Here is a 17,351-nt window from a genome sequence, read left to right on the forward strand (position 1 = left end):
GGAACAACTTGCCTCAAGAAATTGTGAATACTCCAACCCTGGAAGTTTTTAAAGAAGAGATTGGATAGCCATTTGTCTGAAATGGCACAGGGTTTTCTGCCTAAGCAGCGGGTTGACTAGAAGACCTCCAAGGTCCCTTCCAACTTTGTTTATTCTAGTTTATGCCATGCCATGCCATGCTATTTTATGGTATGCTACTCTACTCAACACTACTCTATGCTGCTCCACTCCACTCCATTCCGTTCTACTCCACTCCACTCCACTCTATTCCATTCTACTCCACTCCACTCCACCCCACTCCACTGAATTATATTCTTCTACATTCAAGTGTTGGAAAGGATCTTGGAGGTCTTCTAGTCTAACCCCTTCTCAAGCAGGAGACCCTATAGCATTCCAGACAAATGGTTATCCAACATCTTTTTAAACACTTTCAGTGTTGGAGCATTCACAACTTCTGGAGGAAAGCTGTTCCACTGATCAATTATTCTGTCAGACAATTTCTCCTTAGTTCTCAGTTGCTTCTCTCCTTGATTAGTTTCCATCCATTGCTGATTCTTCTCCCTTCAGGTGCTCTGGAGAATAGGTTGATTTCCCCTCCCCCTTTGTGGCAGCAAGGTCTGTAGCAAGGTTTATATAGGCTGCAATGGATTGTGTGTGCTTCATGGGCCTATGAACTCCTGATGGGCCTCTACTGGCCTAGTCATTAAAGAGCTCACCATTTGTTTTACATTGCTTTTCCTTCCATGGGCTGCTCAGTAACAATTACTTCATCGTATAATAACAAAAATAAAAATGGCTTCTAATTTCAACTGCTGCTCTGGATGGACACATCTTTATAGCGTTTTTTCCCCCCTTTTGGTGACAATATGGAAATGATTTATTTTTCTTCAGGACACTAAGTTACATCACTGCTTTTCCAGGTTTTCCCCCAGCTATCAAGATCTAATTTACTTTGCTTTTTGTGAATAGTGACTTAGTGGCTAAGATAATGGAATAGGCCTTCCTGGTTGACCAGAAGATTGGCAAGTCAAGACCTAGGCACCATGTTGAAGGTGTGAACGCCTGTCTTCACCTCAGCTCCTGTCAACCTAGCAGTCTGCAAGTAGATTAATAGGTACCACTTTAGTGGGAAGGTAACAGAATTCTGTGCACCTTGATATATAGCCATACTGGTTACATGAGCATGGAAGCACCTTTGGCCAACAACTCCCTTGACTAAGAAACGAAAATGAGCAGCACCCTCTAGAGTTGGACATGACTGAACAGGGGAAAGCTTTAACTTTTTAAAGGTCTGGTACCTTGCAAAATATTGATCAAGCATGATGAAATTTTATTGGGATCTCGATACTGTAAATCTTATTCTTCTTAGCATATTCCCACAGATGCAGTGTCCACTTTTTGGGTCATTGAACACCACTTTGCATAGTCATCTGCATCTTCAGGGTGCAGGTCCATGGTTTGCATGTCTTTGTTGATGGTGTCTCACCATCTCTGTTTTAGATACCTGAAAGGTTGCCGGCCATTGACTTCTAGTTGGTGGGCTGTCTTGGCAATGGTGGAAGGTGCTGCTCTGTGAACATTTATTTATTTTATTTGGTTTGTCAATTGCTTACAAGATAATAGGTATAAGTAAAAACATAGTTATGAATACATGGATACATATAAGAAAAATAAAAGAAACAATAGGACAGGGATGCTAGGCACATTGGTGCGCTTATGCATGCCCCCTACAGATCTCTTAGGAAAGGGGTGAGATCAATAGAAAGTCTAAGGTTAAAGTTTTTTGGGTTTGGGGAAAAAAAAACACAGAGTCAGGTAGAGTATTCCAGACATTGACCACTCTGTTGCTGAAGTCATATTTCCTGCAATCAAGTTTGGTGCAATTAATCTTGAGTTTGCATCTATTGTTTGCTCTTTTATTGTTATGGCTGAAGCTGAAGTATTCATTGACAGGTAGGACATTGCAATGTATGATTTTATATACTATACTTAGATAGGACCAAAGGTGACGTAGTTCTACTTTTCTAGGTCTAGAATTTCAAGACTGGTGGCATAAAGTATTCTGCAATGAGTAGAAGAGTGGAGAACTCTTCTTGTGAAATATTTCTGGACTTTCTCAACTGAGTTAATATCAGATACGTAATATGGGTTCCAGACTGATGAGCTGTATTCGAGTATTGGTCTAGCAAATGTTTTGTATGCTCCAGTTAATAGTGTAATATTACCAGAGAAAAAGCTACGTAAAATTAAGTTAACAACTCTTAATGCCTTTTTTGCTATGTAGTTACAGTGGGCTCTAGCACTTAGATTATTAGAGATGAGTACTCCAAGCTCCTTGACAGAGTTTGGATCATCAACAAGGTCTAGGCTATTCAGCCTGTATTTTATTTTCTGATTTTTTTGCCAATATGTAAGACAGAACATTTATTTGTTGAAATTTGAAGTTGCCATTTTTTTGACCATTCTGATACATAGTCGAGGTCTTTTTGAAGGGTAGCAGTATTGTCTGTGGTGTTGAATAGCTTTACATCATCAGCGAACAGAACACAATTGCTCTTAATATGATCACAGAGGTCGTTTATGTAGAATATGAAGAGAATTGGTCCTAGAACATTGCCTTGGAGGATACCACAGTTGACAGGTACAGAATTTGATAGGACACTCCCAATTTTGACCATTTGTTGTCTGTTTGACAAGAATGCTTCTATCCAGTTATGCAGTTGTCCAGAGATACCATAAGATTTTAGTTTTAGGAGAAGTTTGTCATGTACCACTGAATCAAAGGCTTTACAGAAGTCTATGTAGATTGTGTCTGTTGCTTTACCCTAATTGAGTTATGTAGTCCATATGTTTTTGCAGTATAAGAGTTGCAGATTACATGATAGTTTTTTTCTGAAACCAAATTGTTTATTAGAGAGTCGGTTGTTTGTTTCTAAGTGGAGGATAATGGATTGATTAATAATTGATTCCATGACTTTACAGGTGACGCAGCATAAAGAGATTGGTCTGTAATTTTTAACTAGGCTGGGGTCCCCTTTTTGAAGATGGGGATGACCATGGCCAGCAACCATAGGTTTGGCAAGGAGCTGGTCCTGAAAGATTTTTCAAAGATTATGCTTAGAGGTTTGGCTATGGCAGTGGATAGTTTTTTTTTTTTAAGAAGTAGGCACATATTCCATCTGGTCCAATAGATAGAGATGGTTTTAGATTGCGTAGTGCTTTTTCAACGTTGTCTTCTGCAAAATCGATATGTATTAGATCATGTAGTTGTCTGTAGTTCAACTAGGAAATACTGGGCATGATCCATTGCTGTTTACAAATACTGAGCCAAAGAATGTGTTAAAGAGGTTGGCTTTAATAGTGTCACCATTGCAGTCTTTACCATTAGGTCCTTTCAGAGGTGGGATGGACCTTGAGTCTTTTAGTTTGTTGTTTACAAAATTGTAGAAAGTGTGGGTGGAATTGGTGCGTAGAAGGTTTTCCTCTTATTTAATGTGATAATTGGTGCATTCAGTCTTTATCTGATGGCATAAATTTTTGTATCAGCTTTTGAAGTTGGCAACGTGACCAGATTTGTTTTTCCATCAAAATGATCTCTTTTTGGATTGAAGCTTCCTTATTGTTATGGATAATTTTTTTTTCTGGTTTCTGGAGTTGTTATTGGTACATATAGTTTGATGTCCATACTAGTGGAGCCAGCCTTCTCTCATCTTCTCTGTAATTGGTGCCATACCAAAATGTTGTCAAATGGTGTCATTTATGTTGTGGCCAGGAAAGGTGGTGCCCAATATCCAACAGAGCATTCACATTTTCATGGCATGGAGATAGCTTTTGGTACCCATTGTTGCTGCCCAACATTCAGTGCCATACAGTGCAACAGGACAGATGGTTGTCTTGTAAATCTTAGATTTAAGATGGGCTGGCATTCATCTGTTACATAACATAGCAGTGGGTTCTCGCCAATGCATCCACGTTGCATTTACCCTTGCTCACATCTCGCCATTGATATCACCATTCCCTTGGAGATGGGATCCCAGATACCAAAAAATATCCACCTTCTTTAGGTTTTCTCCATTCATTTAAAGCATTCCAGGGGTGGTAGCAGTACTACACTCTGTTCTGCAAATGTATTCAGAGAATTCACACAAAGAAAGGAAGGCAACCTTTTATAGCTTGTGGTCACAGCTTGGATGGGGTCAAAATCCTCAGTTTAATTTGGTTGCGGTTAGGGGAGGCTTTAAAGAACCAAACAGGACCCTTAGTCTTGCAGAAATTAGTCCTGCATTGCAATTTTCCAATCAAACAAAAATATTGAACTAACAACATTATATATAATGGTTCTTGTCGGTAAAATCATTCCTTAAAGGCAACTGACTTGAACACCTTTGGTGTAGACTGGGATCCCCCAAAGTAATTAATATCAACCTCTCTCCCCAGGTTCAATGGGAGTACCCAAGGGTTCAATAAATGGCTGGAGATCAAAAGGGATGTTAGTATATGTCTGAAGGTCAATAGGTGATTGAGAAATGACCTATGGTCAATTGGGGTCAATTTACCTTTTCAGGTCTCTGTAGTTCCATACGATCCCTAGTTTTATGAGTGAAGTAGCTAATGGTGAGATACTGTTAACCAGGACAATAGATGTCAGTGAGACCAACTTTGAGTTGTGTGTATTGTTATTGTAGTAATTACTTGTAATACTATTAGTTAAAATATTTGTTATTTTTCTATAATAAATGTTTGGGAGGGTCAATGAATAATCTGAAACTTAATGAAGGAACAATGAGCTGATGCATTAGGGAATCTCTGGTGTAGACAGATCACTTTTTAAACAGCATCAACTATTTATGAGAATTGCCAGATTAGCAATTTTGTGAAATGCAAACTGCTGTTTAACTTTCAAGAAGCCTCCACCGACAGAAGTTGGTCTGGGATTATATCAAGGGCATTCATGATGCTTACGTGTGGGTTAAAAAAAAAGGCAAAAAAGTAATTGTGACTTTTACAAATACAAAAAAGAGTTCCACCTCTTTTTTGTATTTGTTGTGGATATGCTTTGTTATAAAGCAAAATGCCCCCTGCCCCCCTGCTTTGAATCCCACAGTATTTAGGATATCTCCTAAAAGGTTCCTATCCTCCAATATATAGTTTTCATCTAGAAGGAAACAACCAAACAGCAATCAAAGCCACAACTAAGGATGCTTTGTTATTGTTTCCTCTGAACACATGGTTATTGCCTTGGTAAGAGAGGGTTGGTCGGCCCCACTAAAGATCCAACTAACAAACATGAACAAAAAACCAACAACACATGTGCTGCAACAGAAGTACTTTTAAGGAAAAACGCTGACTTTGGTTGATGAAGGGCTAATTACAAAGCTTACCAACACATTGTGAAGCCCTTTTTAAAAAGTTCTTAAAGGTCAGATGTAGAACATCTGCTGTCAGGGTGTTTTTGAAGGACTTAGAAACCAACTTCTGACTCAATATTTCAGAAACATCTGAGGTTAGGATTTATTGTGTACTATTTGGGTGGGAATGGAGGCCTAGGAAGTCTCTGAATTAGATCTGTTTTTTTGGGCTATGCATTAAGTTACTCTTCATTCCACTCTCTATATGTAGGTGGGAAGAATAACTCCCAGAATTTCTTGCAGTATACTTTGTAGGGAATTCTGTGAGTTGCAATAACAGCAGATCTGAAAGAGGTCAAACTAGGAAGATAACATCATTTTTGTCCTTGATTCATTGTATATAATATGCAGATGATAATTACAATTATATCAGAGGGCAGATCATTTAAGATCATTTGGTGGTATTCTAGCATTTTATATATATATATACATACATAGCAAATTTTATTTTCCATATTAAATTCATAGAATCACAGAATCATAAGACTGGAAAAGACCTTGAGGGATCTTCTAGTCCAAACCATTGCTCAAGACAGGGATCTTTATATTGTCAAGACAAATGATTGTCCAGTCTATTCTAGAAAATCTCCAGGATGGAGAACCCAAAATTCTGAGAAATGTTAGATATTCTTACTTAACTACAGTATATATGTCAATCAGGTATGCGTTTTTGGAGGAACTTTCTCAGAGTGTCAAGACTACCCGTTCTCTTGCTTACAATTTAAAGGAGGGGTTATTGTCCTAAGCCAGTCCAATCCAATGGAACAAACTGGATGAGGATAAGGTTTAATGGTAGCCAGTCAACCTAACTTGAGGTCATGAAGTTGGCACAGACAATTTTAGAAATAAGTCCAATAAGGAAGGAGGAAGACAGACAAACAGACACATCTTTGTTGATTTTATTACATTCCATGCTGAATTTTTACTTGTTCATACACCAGTGGTTAAAACTCTGCAACAGGTTCAGCAAGAAGACTCAAAATACAAAATGGGATGTGATGCAAGATTTTAAAATCTTTCCAGCTTAGAAATACTGTAAAGGAAGAGGTGGAAATTCATTCCAACGTGGTAATCTATCCCAATGAATAACTATTGCAAACCTTAATGATAAATCCTTTGTCTTTTCAGGGCAACAACTTAGTGTTGATAACTTTCATTCTTCTTCCTTCTGTAGCTAGTAGTCCTTTTGTTGTTGTTTTAACACACACACATTTTATATCTAAGCTGAAATTACACCATGCTGTTCACCCCCTTCTAGCCCAGACAGTAGTAATAAAAGCTGTCTTAGAAAGAATGATGTCAACCAATTTTGGAGACACTGCACCAAGAGGAGGCCAGCCAGAGTCAAGATGACATGAAGTCAATGGCAAATGGCCATGGAAAAGAAAAAGAAAAAGAAAAGAAAGCTGTATATTTATGTACATTTGTCTACCCTGAAACTACATTCAGCCTTAGCACCACTTCCCAAGTTACTGCTTTGAGTGCCAATGTAATAAAATAGGTTTAATGTAGCTTCTTTTTGACATGTTTATACATTGGCTGTGGACTTTTACCTCTGAGTCTCAAGGACATAGAATAGCAGTTTCAATAGAAACAGCCAGTTCAAGGTCCCAGATAGAAATGTAGATTCAGAACTTTAATAGCTGTCACCGTGCCTTGATCAAAATCAGAGTATTCTGAGGAGTGAATGCTGTTCAAAGCCTATTTATTCCACCTTTGCCCTTCAGACAAGCTCAGAGCATTCTTTAAGACCTTCTAAATTTATAGATGATCTGAACACTGTCTTGAGATCAGCAACAGTTGGGTAATCAGCAATATACTATGCCCTGGTCTGTATGGCAAAAGACAAGAGGCTAAAACTTACATAGTTCTCAACTTACAAACTATTTGGAGAATCAAGAAGTTTATGACTTTGTTGATGTCTTCCAAGATCACATGATTGAATTTTGGGTGCTTGGCAACACAGCTGTATTTATGTCATATGACCATGTTTTACAATTTTCATGGCAGCTTTTTCAAAATCCTGATGTTACTTCCATGGTTTTGGCAAAACCACACCATAGCAAAAAAGAAAAAAGAAAAAAATGGGTTTACTTTATGATTGCAGCATTTTTTTAACATGACCATAACTGATTTATTTATGACCATAATAACTTACAATCCTAATGGGCAAGGTTCAATATGGTCATGTGTCAAAGACTATTTGTAGTCTGAGAGACAGAGATGTCACATCAGTTGTCAAATTAACCCAAATCCTAATTGAGGCTCTATCAGATGATAGCAAGAGAACAACAAATAGAGGCTTAACAGAAAAAGGGTCAATATGCTAAGGAGGTGTGTCTTAAAATCAAGGTTCAAGGGTGCTGAGTTGTGTAAGCTTGACCAATAGATGTTGTCATATTCAACAATGAGCTGATCTTCAACAGAAAACTTTAGATTACAGGTCTAGCAATTTGCCTTACTCAGCTGGTATTCATCAAGCTTAACCTGTCTAAAAGGTTACCCAGATGTACTGAATTACTCTTGAATATGCTTGTTTCTGAGGCACTCACCCTTATAATCAAGCATTTTACTGCCTTTCTGCTTTCTAGTTTTGACTCATCGGTAGTGTTGTTGTCATGGGCTACTGTATTATTGAGTCTAGACTGATTACTGATTTTGGCCCAAATCCTCTGCTAGGGTTTTGTTCTTCTTTGTAGAAAGCTTGAAAAGAACCATCTCCTCTGTCTTTTTCAGATAAGGCCTACAAAATGTTGAACTGGCTGATAGCTGAGTAAACCCAGTATTATGTGAGTATTATATGTACAATGACTTCTCCTAGTATTTCTTTTAGATGTTGTTTATACTCAGCCTTTATTATTTTATAAGTAACTCAAGATAGTGAGTATGCATAATATTTCCTCCTATTTACCCAAACAACAACAACAACTTTGTGAGGTGAGTTGGGCTAACTACAGTTTCCTGGTTTTTACTCGGGTGCCTTAACCACTATACCAAAAGTGCATGCAATAACTGGGAGGCCATTTGAATATTTTCTGCCAGAACGTGGAATTTTGCTCTAGTGTTTCAGAAAGAGACATCAGAAGAATTGTGAGGTTATATACATTTGCAGATACAAAAACCACACAAAATGGATGTTTGGAGCTGTTTGGGCTAAAGTAACTTATCTCTTGTATTTCATTGGTTTCTACTTATGTAAGAAACAGAAGGAATACATTTTAATGATCAAGAATAGGCTAAAATATTTCTAATAGGGTGTGAGTGTACACATTTGTGTAAGTTCACAAATCACATTTGCGCTACCTTTCACAGATTTTTCTAAATAGTTATTTATTCAGGTATAGCCCATAGTTTTCCTGTTTGGAAACAGAAACAACCGCACCATGCATTGTTTAAAGGATCAGTTTGGGCAGAGTGGGATGCAAATATTTTTACTACCAGTTCAGTGGGCATAACTAGGTGGGAGTGGCTAGGTGAGCACGGCCATGAGACTGGATGGGAAGGAATTTTTTTTTTTTTGCAGCACCACCCCCGCCCCTCCATTCCTTTTTTTGCCTCCTGGGCCTCAAGGAAATCTCCTGGGAGCTCATTTTTGCTTCCAGGAGGCTTCCCGGAGGCCCAGGAGGCAGAAAACGAAGCACGGGGGTCCTGCGCAGCACCCCCTTCTGCCTGCCCCTTTTTGCCTCCTGAGCCTCAGGGAAGCCTCCTGGGCAAAGCAGTAAGACAACAAGGGGGATCCGGCACAGCTAATCGTCGGAACAGCTTATCGTTGGGAGGAAAAAAAATACCGGTTTGGCCAAACTGGTAGCTGATTTTTTACTACCAGTTCACCTGAACGGTAGCATTTTTTTACTACTAGTTCACCCGAACTGGTGTGAACTGGTAGAATACCACCACTGAGTTTGGGAGACCATAAGAGACCATCTAGCTTATTGCAATATGCTGTATAGGAGATTGTCCTTGAAGAGCTTTGAAAACTTCAGCTGGTACAGCTGCACTGGTAGTAAATGGTGTCAATTGTTTGGCACATGCTAGGCAACTTCTATGGGAGCTGAAATGGTTGCCAATTCAAGGGGCTGATTGTTACCTTTGAGACCCTTCAGGACTTGGGTCAGATATACTTAGGGACCATTTTTTCCCAGTTGTTTCTACCAATCTCATCTGGTCTGAAAGGATCGGTATACTTAGTCCCATTAGCCAGGGAACGTCAGCTGGCAGAGTCCAGCTTCTCGGCTATAGTGACCACCTTCCTCTGGAGATTAGGGTGGCTCCAAACCTGCTGGCCTTTTGTAAGACCCTAAAGATCTGATTATGGGATATAAAGATTGTATAGGGCACCTCTGGAGGAAAACAAAGAATGAGGTTGATTGAGCATAGGAAAAACCTATATTAAGACTTACCTTGTAGTGTAGTAATAGCACTAATTAATATATTGCTTCACGATGCTTTACAACCTTCTCTAAGTGGTTTACAGAGTCAGCATATTTCCCACAACAATCTGGGTCCTCATTTTACTGACCTTGGAAGGATGGACGGTTGAGTCAATCTTGAGCCTGGTGAGGCTCAAACTGCCAAATTACAGGCAGCCAGCAGTCAGCAGAAGTAGTCCGCAGTACTGTACTCTAACCACTGTGCCATGGTGGCTCATACTTCCAGGTGAAATTCAAGATGTAATTCAGTACTTTTCTGCCTTTATTGCACTTGCAGGTAGCCAATCAACAGCTCTGTTTTGGGTAACCAAGTCTCTCCTAGGTAAGGAAGAGTCAGGGAGCCTTACCAGATCATTGTGAGGAATATTTCTCACATCTGTCAGATAAAACATTCAACTTTGTTCAAAGTTTGACTCTGATTGGCAGATCCATTGGAGATGATGGAGATCTGTTTAAGCCTTATTATCTGGGGGGAATCTGAGACATTGCTCTTGAAAAAAAAAAAATGGACAGGTTCCTTGGGACGTGAGCTTGGCCACATGTGTTCTAGGCCCCATGACCCTCATGGTTGCTAAAGATTCTTCATGAGTTGGCACATGGTTGGATCCAGGAAGTGATTAAAGTCTTTGTACAGAAAAAAGCAGTACTGCCTGCCCTGGCAGCAGGGAGGCAGTGTTGCACCCCCTTCTCTAGAAACCATCCTTGGACCCCACAATATTAGACAATTTTCACCCAGTCTGCAATCTTCATTTTTTAAGGAAGGTTATTAAGAAAGTGGTTGGTGCATAACTTGGATGAATTATCTGGACCTTTTCCAATCTACATTCATGCTGGAATACAACATCACTCTGAAATGACAGAATAATTTAATCGCAATAATACATGCACGAACAACCCCTTTAAATTCAGTATAAATCATTCTAAACTTGACTGTAAGAAATATCATTTCTGTAATAGAGTGGACAAAGTCTGGAATGATTCAGTTGTCTCAGCTACAAATTTTCACAGTTACAGTCACAAATTGACTTCTCTGGACCTTACTTCGAATTTAAGTGGTTAATAGAGGGGCGTGCATAAGTGCACTAACAGGCCTATTGTCCCTGTCATTGTATTTTTATTCTTTATTCTTGTTCTCATTTTCATTTAACAAATTCCAATAAAGAAATCACATTGGACACACTTGTCAATGACTTCTGGAGACTTGGGATTGAGTAGTGCAATCATAGTTGACCTTCTAGATCACTCAGCGTCTTTTGATACTATCAACAATAGTTATCCTTTTGGTCTGTCTTCAGGGGTTGAAATGGGGGACATTGTGCTATGATGGCTTTCCCCCTTCCATGTTCCTTGCTATACATGGGGCTGCCCTTGAAGATTACCTGGCATCTTTAACTGTTTATTATTACCTTTACTGTTAGAGTACAACATGTGTACAATGGGATTGGCTGAGCCTCCCTTCATGCACTCCCACAACACAACTCACAATGATGACAGAGTCCCTAATTCTGTCCCAATCTTATTACATTATGTGACTTGTTGCATAACATGCCAGCTTCGCAAGTCTGTTATACTATTGGTCCAGAATGTAGCTGCCTGCACAGCGATGGATTCCCCTAGCATTATCTATGTAACATTTCTGTTGCCGATGCTGTGCTGGTTTCCATTTCCCTTGTGGATGCAATTCAAGGTGCACCCATCATCCAGCTCTATGTGACCCAGGGTTAGGTTATCTTTGGGACTACCTCTCCTTAACAAGAGAACTTCACCCTAATAGATCAGATAGGTGGGCACACTCCTAGCTCCTTCCCTTAAATATTGTCTACTGATGGGAGTTAAGAAGCATGCCTTTTGCTTGGTAGCCCCTATCCTATGCAAGGCTGAAATTCAGCAGACAACCCATCTTCCAAAAAGCATTGAAAACCTATCTTTTCAGGGTTGAACTGTGGTGTCCTTGGTAATCTCTGAGCTTGGTTGTTTTCTTCTAGATGTTTACACACACACACACACACACACACACACAAATACACATACATACATTGTGTGTGTGTGTGTGTGTGTGTGTCCAGCATAACTCTGGAACACCTCAAGCAAATGTGATACACAGATGACTTACCCTCTGGAAACAAATACGATGGGGATGAAACACCACAGTCCCCCTCGGGGCGTATGTGTGCCTTAAAATGGCTTCTACTGTACAGTACAGTGGAGTTGCCATGGTAATGGCTTCACAGTACTCCACAAGGTGGCTCCCTCTGGTAAGGGGGATTGATTCTTACAAAAACAAGGGGGCTCCCTCTGATAAGGAGCCCGCAGCTTCAAGCAAAGAGGGCAAGTTGTCGGGGAAAGTGTCTGCTAATGCAGATAATCACCTCAAAGGCTGTTCCCTGTAGAATTTTCCCAAGGCTGTTGGCCAGAACAATTAGGTCTCTAATTCTCACCACAGTGGTTGAGGTAACAGAAACAGGCCCAAGATGCCTCCAAGGAAACATCCAGTGATTGGCTAAGTCAAAGGCTACAAAAATGAAACACCAGTTTGCAGTCTTTACCATTAGGTCCTTTCAGAGGTGGGATGGACCTTGAGTCTTTTAGTTTGTTGTTTACAAAATTGTAGAAAGCGTGGGTGGAATTGGTGCATAGAAGGTTTTCCTCTTGTTTAATGTGATAATTGGTTCATTCAGTCTTTATCTGGTGGCATAAATTTTTGTATCGGCTTATGAAGTTGGCAACGTGACCAGATTTGTTTTTCCGCCAAAGTGATCTCTTTTTGGATTGAAGCTTCCTTATCATTATGGGTCATCTGTTTTTTCTGGTTTTTGGAGTTGTTATTGTTACATATAGTTTGATGACTCTTTTGACTTCAAGTAAAAATATGTTGTAATGGTCTTCAACAGTATTGCATCCGGTGAATAGAAATTGCCAATCAAGGGATGAGAAATCGTTTTCTATAAGATCATATTGCCTTTTTTGAAATTATAATTGGGGATCACATCATTGTGTTGATTTTTGTGTGGAGTTATGTTGAGACAAAGGTCAATAATGCTGTGGTCACCGTTGGAAAATGGCTCTTTAATTTATATTCCCTAAATTGAATTCAAACTATTGCAGAATATGAGATTGAGGCAGCTGTTAAGTCTAGTATTGTTGATTACTAGTTGTTCCAGTCCCAGGTTTGTTACAGCATTGTAGAAGGTTGCATGTATGGGTTCAGTTTTACATTCATTTAAGGTCCAGTTAATGTGAGGTAGATTGAAGTCACCAAGAAAGATAAAAGTGTGTACGCAGGATGTTGCCCATGTTAGTAGTGAATTTAGCTTGTTTACATGTTCGATATCATAATCAGGGGCTCTGTAACATAGTAAGAATTGTGACACTGTGCTAGAGAGCTACTACATCTGGAGCTTCAGAGACAGTACAACAGTGTGAGTCTCGACTATAGGATAAGAGAGATAGTGTTGCTACATTCAGACATTCAGAGACAGTACAATAACAACATGGGGTCTGACTACACTATAGGAGAGATAGAGCTTTGATTTTATACTATAGATATAATTCATTCCTTTTCCTGTCTAATACAGGATTGGGATAAATAAATACCTGGGCAATGCTGGTTATTAGCTAGTGTTTAAAATAAATAAAATATTTTCCTCAGCTTGGAGTCTTGAGCATGCCTTCTCCTGGTTTTATTGACATCCACGGATTATGCTATATTTTTGAGATTCTCTGGGTGTTTAAATTTTTGTATTATGCTGGAAATGTTGCTTTCAAATGATTTTACAAATGTTCACCACCCAGAGTGACTTGATAGAATGGGCACTATACAAACTGCATAAAAAAATACCTAGGACTTTGCCCCATCACTAGTCAAGGACACAGTTCATTACATTTCATTAGAGTGAAGTACCACATAAGTCTGACATCTTTCTTAAAAGCTAGGCAGTGTAAGTATGTGTGTTACTCCAGGAAACAAGAGTCTTGAGAGCTTTAGTAAATTTTTCTGACACTTGGTGCACTGCAAGATTGTAATTGAATCTGAGATTAGCGTTTATAGGAGTTTCATTCTTACCTCTCTCGGCTTTGCTTCCATCTGTTTGGGGTGGGTGGGTGGGGGAATGGCTAAAAACACACTATTAAAATAGGCAGCTCCAATAACCTGCTTGCAGTTTGCTGTTTACACAACACACAGAGAGAAAGATACTCACTTCTGATTAGATGGAAGGTCTTATCATTTGTAAGCATCTCAGACTCACTCTGAGCTTTGTCTTGCAACCAAAAGCGCCTACCGTCCCTGTCCTATTGTTTCTTTTTATTTTTCTTATATGTATCTATTGCATGTATCCATAACTATGCTTATACTTATACCTGTTATCTTATAATTGCTTGACAAAATAAAATCAATAAATAAAAAATAAATAAATCCAGAATCACATTATAGCATTTTCCAAGTCAGTTTTGTTGCCTTGTTATTTGTAATATAGTATGACAAGTGGATGGGCTGGCAGGAGGAAAACAAAGATCTATTTGTGTATTCTAAAAGAAAAAGATGGTTAGTTAATGAAACACAGTTATTTCTGCTTATACCGCATTGTACTAGGGCTGTGGGTTCTGCAGCGTCTTTCTAATCAATATGCTGTTTTTCACTTTGGCAGCTTCTGTAACTGCTGTCTCTTCCCTTCCCAATTGTCTTTCTCGTCTCAGACATTTGTCACTTTCTTCTCATTTCTCTGGAATACTAAGCACTGCTGTAATTTCCTCAGTGTCTGGGAAAGTCCTCCAGAGAGTGACTGAAACTACCAGAAAGAATGACCTGGGCACTTCTGTTAGGGTGGTAATGCCTAGTTTTATAGCCCCTTTTAATGGTCGAAAAGTGGTTGAAGAATGAAAGAAAAGTGACTTCACTAGAGGAGTAGATGATAAGGAAATCAGGTAACAAGAGCTGCGGTGGCGCAGTGGTTAGATTGCAGTTCTGCAGGTTACTTCTGCTGATCACCAGCTGTCAGCAGGGTCTCACTGGCTCAAGATTGACTCAGCCTTCCATCCTTCCAAGGTTGGTAAAATGAGGACCCAGATTATTGGGGGCAATATGCTGACTCTGAAAACTGCTTAGAGAGAGCTGTAAAGTTCTGTGAAGCAGTATAGAAGTCTAAGTGCTATGGCTGTTGCTAACAAAGTACAGTCTTTTGAACCATGGATGGTTTCACCATAATTGTTGTGTTGCTTCTAAACAGAAGTAGGCAACTTAATGTCTCAAAAGATAAATGTCCTTTCTGGCATTCTTCTTGAGGCCCACTAGAATTCACTCTCTACTTAAATTCATTAAAAAAATAACATAATAGTAAATGGCTAGTTGTAAAGCGAAGTACCAAATTATGAGTTCTACTAAGTCCATCTCCTGCAATATTCAGGAATCCAAATGAAAATGTTGACATTCAACATCTGTTCAACCTCTTCTTGAATACAATCGATGATTGAGAGTTGCTGAATTCCACACACTGTTAAGAATTTTCCCTAATATTCTATTGGAATTCAGCTTCCTGTATCTTAAGGATATTATTTTGTGTTAGCTCAGGTTTTGATTTTCTTTCTTTATGATACTTCTTCAGATACATGAAGTATCTGCATCTATCACAGTTGACATTAAATCATGTTCCCCTCCATACAAAACATATCCAGCTGGCACAGTCTATTCTGATTCATGATGGAAACTTTGTGTATTTCTAATTCTTATAGTTTGAAACGGTCTTTCCCTCCTTCTTGATTGGTCAGTAAAAAGGAAATGTTTCCTCTGGATAAGCTTCTGCCAGATTGGATGAACCTTGACTTCCTCTGTAAGTTCAACTCAGGACTCCCGAAGTGTCTCCAGAGTTGTCATAATTCTTTGGATGCTATGAATATCCTTTTCCCCAGCACAGAGAGAATTCCAGTCCCAGAAAAAAAATATAGTTTAAAAAGAAACCTTAATTACAAGGAAGACATCTAATCAAAGTTCATAAACAGTCCAATGTAACCTGCTGATTAAAGCAAGTTACAAAAGCATTGGCAGTCCTGACAAAGCATGATTCTGAAGTTTTATTTAATTATCAGTTCTTCTTTTAGATGCAATATCCTTATTCAACTGTTTTGAAAACTGGGGTGTAGTTAGTAATGTTGTTCACATTGCTCCACATCAACAAAGAATCAAAGGCAATCTGCAGATAGTTCTCGATTTATGATTGATTGTTTAGCTACTGTTCAATGATACAACTGACCCAAAAAAGGGGGACTTATGTCTTGGATCTGAAATTGCTCTTCCTTGTAGTCACATAACTTCACTTAGGTGTTCAGCACCATGGCCACATTTACACCATACGACAGCCATATGATTATGTTTTATGACTGTTTTGACCAAAAATCAGTACTTGCTCCCAGTTTTCAGCAAAACCATACCATAGCAAACAATGGGTTGACTTAAAAATTATACTGTCCACTTTACAGCTATCATGTTCACTTAATGACTGCTGCAACCATTATGGCATACTATTGTAATGGGCAGTCCCCATTGAAGACCTGGGGCTTACTCAATCATCCTATATATCTTAATAGTCTACTAGCGGGGACTATTAAGTCTTGTTATCAAGAGAATATTAAAATCTGGTAGGATCTTGGAAGATAATACCCACCAATATTATAAGGTCCACATATAAGGTCTCTTGTAAGCAAAAGATGTCATGAGATCTTTTGAACCCTAACATCCTTATGAAATATCAACAGTTTCAAAGAACTCTTTTGTTAACCATGGACAGAGTTTAGTAACAGCTACATAAAAACTTGAAGAATATGTATAAACAACTGTCTGCAGACAAGTATCTAGAGCCAGATGTCAGGAGTGATAAAGAATTGATCCTTTGTTGTTTGTTCATTCTTAATAGTATAGCATCCTCTATCACATCTAAATATATTTAGTCAGTTGAAGAGATCAAAGTAGGCTATGTGATGTACACAACCCCCAAAGAAGGTTCTAAGAATATTCTAACAGTTAACACTTTATCCTTAATTTCATTTCTGTGGGATGATGACCTGTCTCTTTTTCTGGCATTGAACTGACTAGTATCAGGCTGATGGCTTGCCATCTTCTAAGTATGTATGTATTTTTTATATCATTTATATGTCTTCCCAATTCATTGCAATGACTCTGGGTAGTTAGCAGTCATTCAGCAAAAATAGCAGCAGTCAGAACAATTAAAGCAACTACAATAATAATTAAATTACAGCATAACAGAAAGCTAAATCAATCCTTGGCATCATACAAATAGGCAGCAAATTATGTTAGAATGTAAGGCCAGCCAATTGTGAGAGCTGATTCCAGACAGAGCTGAATTAAGATCTTCCAAGTAGAATTCAAGGTGCAGATTGTCACATATAAAAGTCTATGTGGTTCAAACCCAGATAATTTTGGGGGGATTACCATAAATCACTGCCATAAATCAACCGGGTGACTTTGACCGGTGACTCTCTCTCAGCCTAAGCAACCTCATAG

The 17,351-nt window shown here is 38.9% G+C and overlaps 1 protein-coding gene across 1 annotated transcript in view; it reads left to right on the forward strand.

Annotated features, from left to right (window-relative positions):
* Window positions 1-17,351, forward strand: part of LOC148123906 (endogenous retrovirus group PABLB member 1 Env polyprotein-like) — an 83,470-nt gene that overhangs the window by 31,136 nt on the left and 34,983 nt on the right. Inside the window, exon 2 of the mRNA XM_087916160.1 lies at window positions 8,145-8,197. The gene's annotated coding sequence lies outside the window, so the exon portion shown is untranslated. The remainder of the gene's footprint in view (window positions 1-8,144; window positions 8,198-17,351) is intronic.

Source organism: Pseudonaja textilis, chromosome Z, assembly GCF_049901715.1.
Source record: "Pseudonaja textilis isolate UNSWEBS1 chromosome Z, rPseTex1.2, whole genome shotgun sequence".
Classification (NCBI taxonomy): domain Eukaryota; kingdom Metazoa; phylum Chordata; class Lepidosauria; order Squamata; family Elapidae; genus Pseudonaja; species Pseudonaja textilis.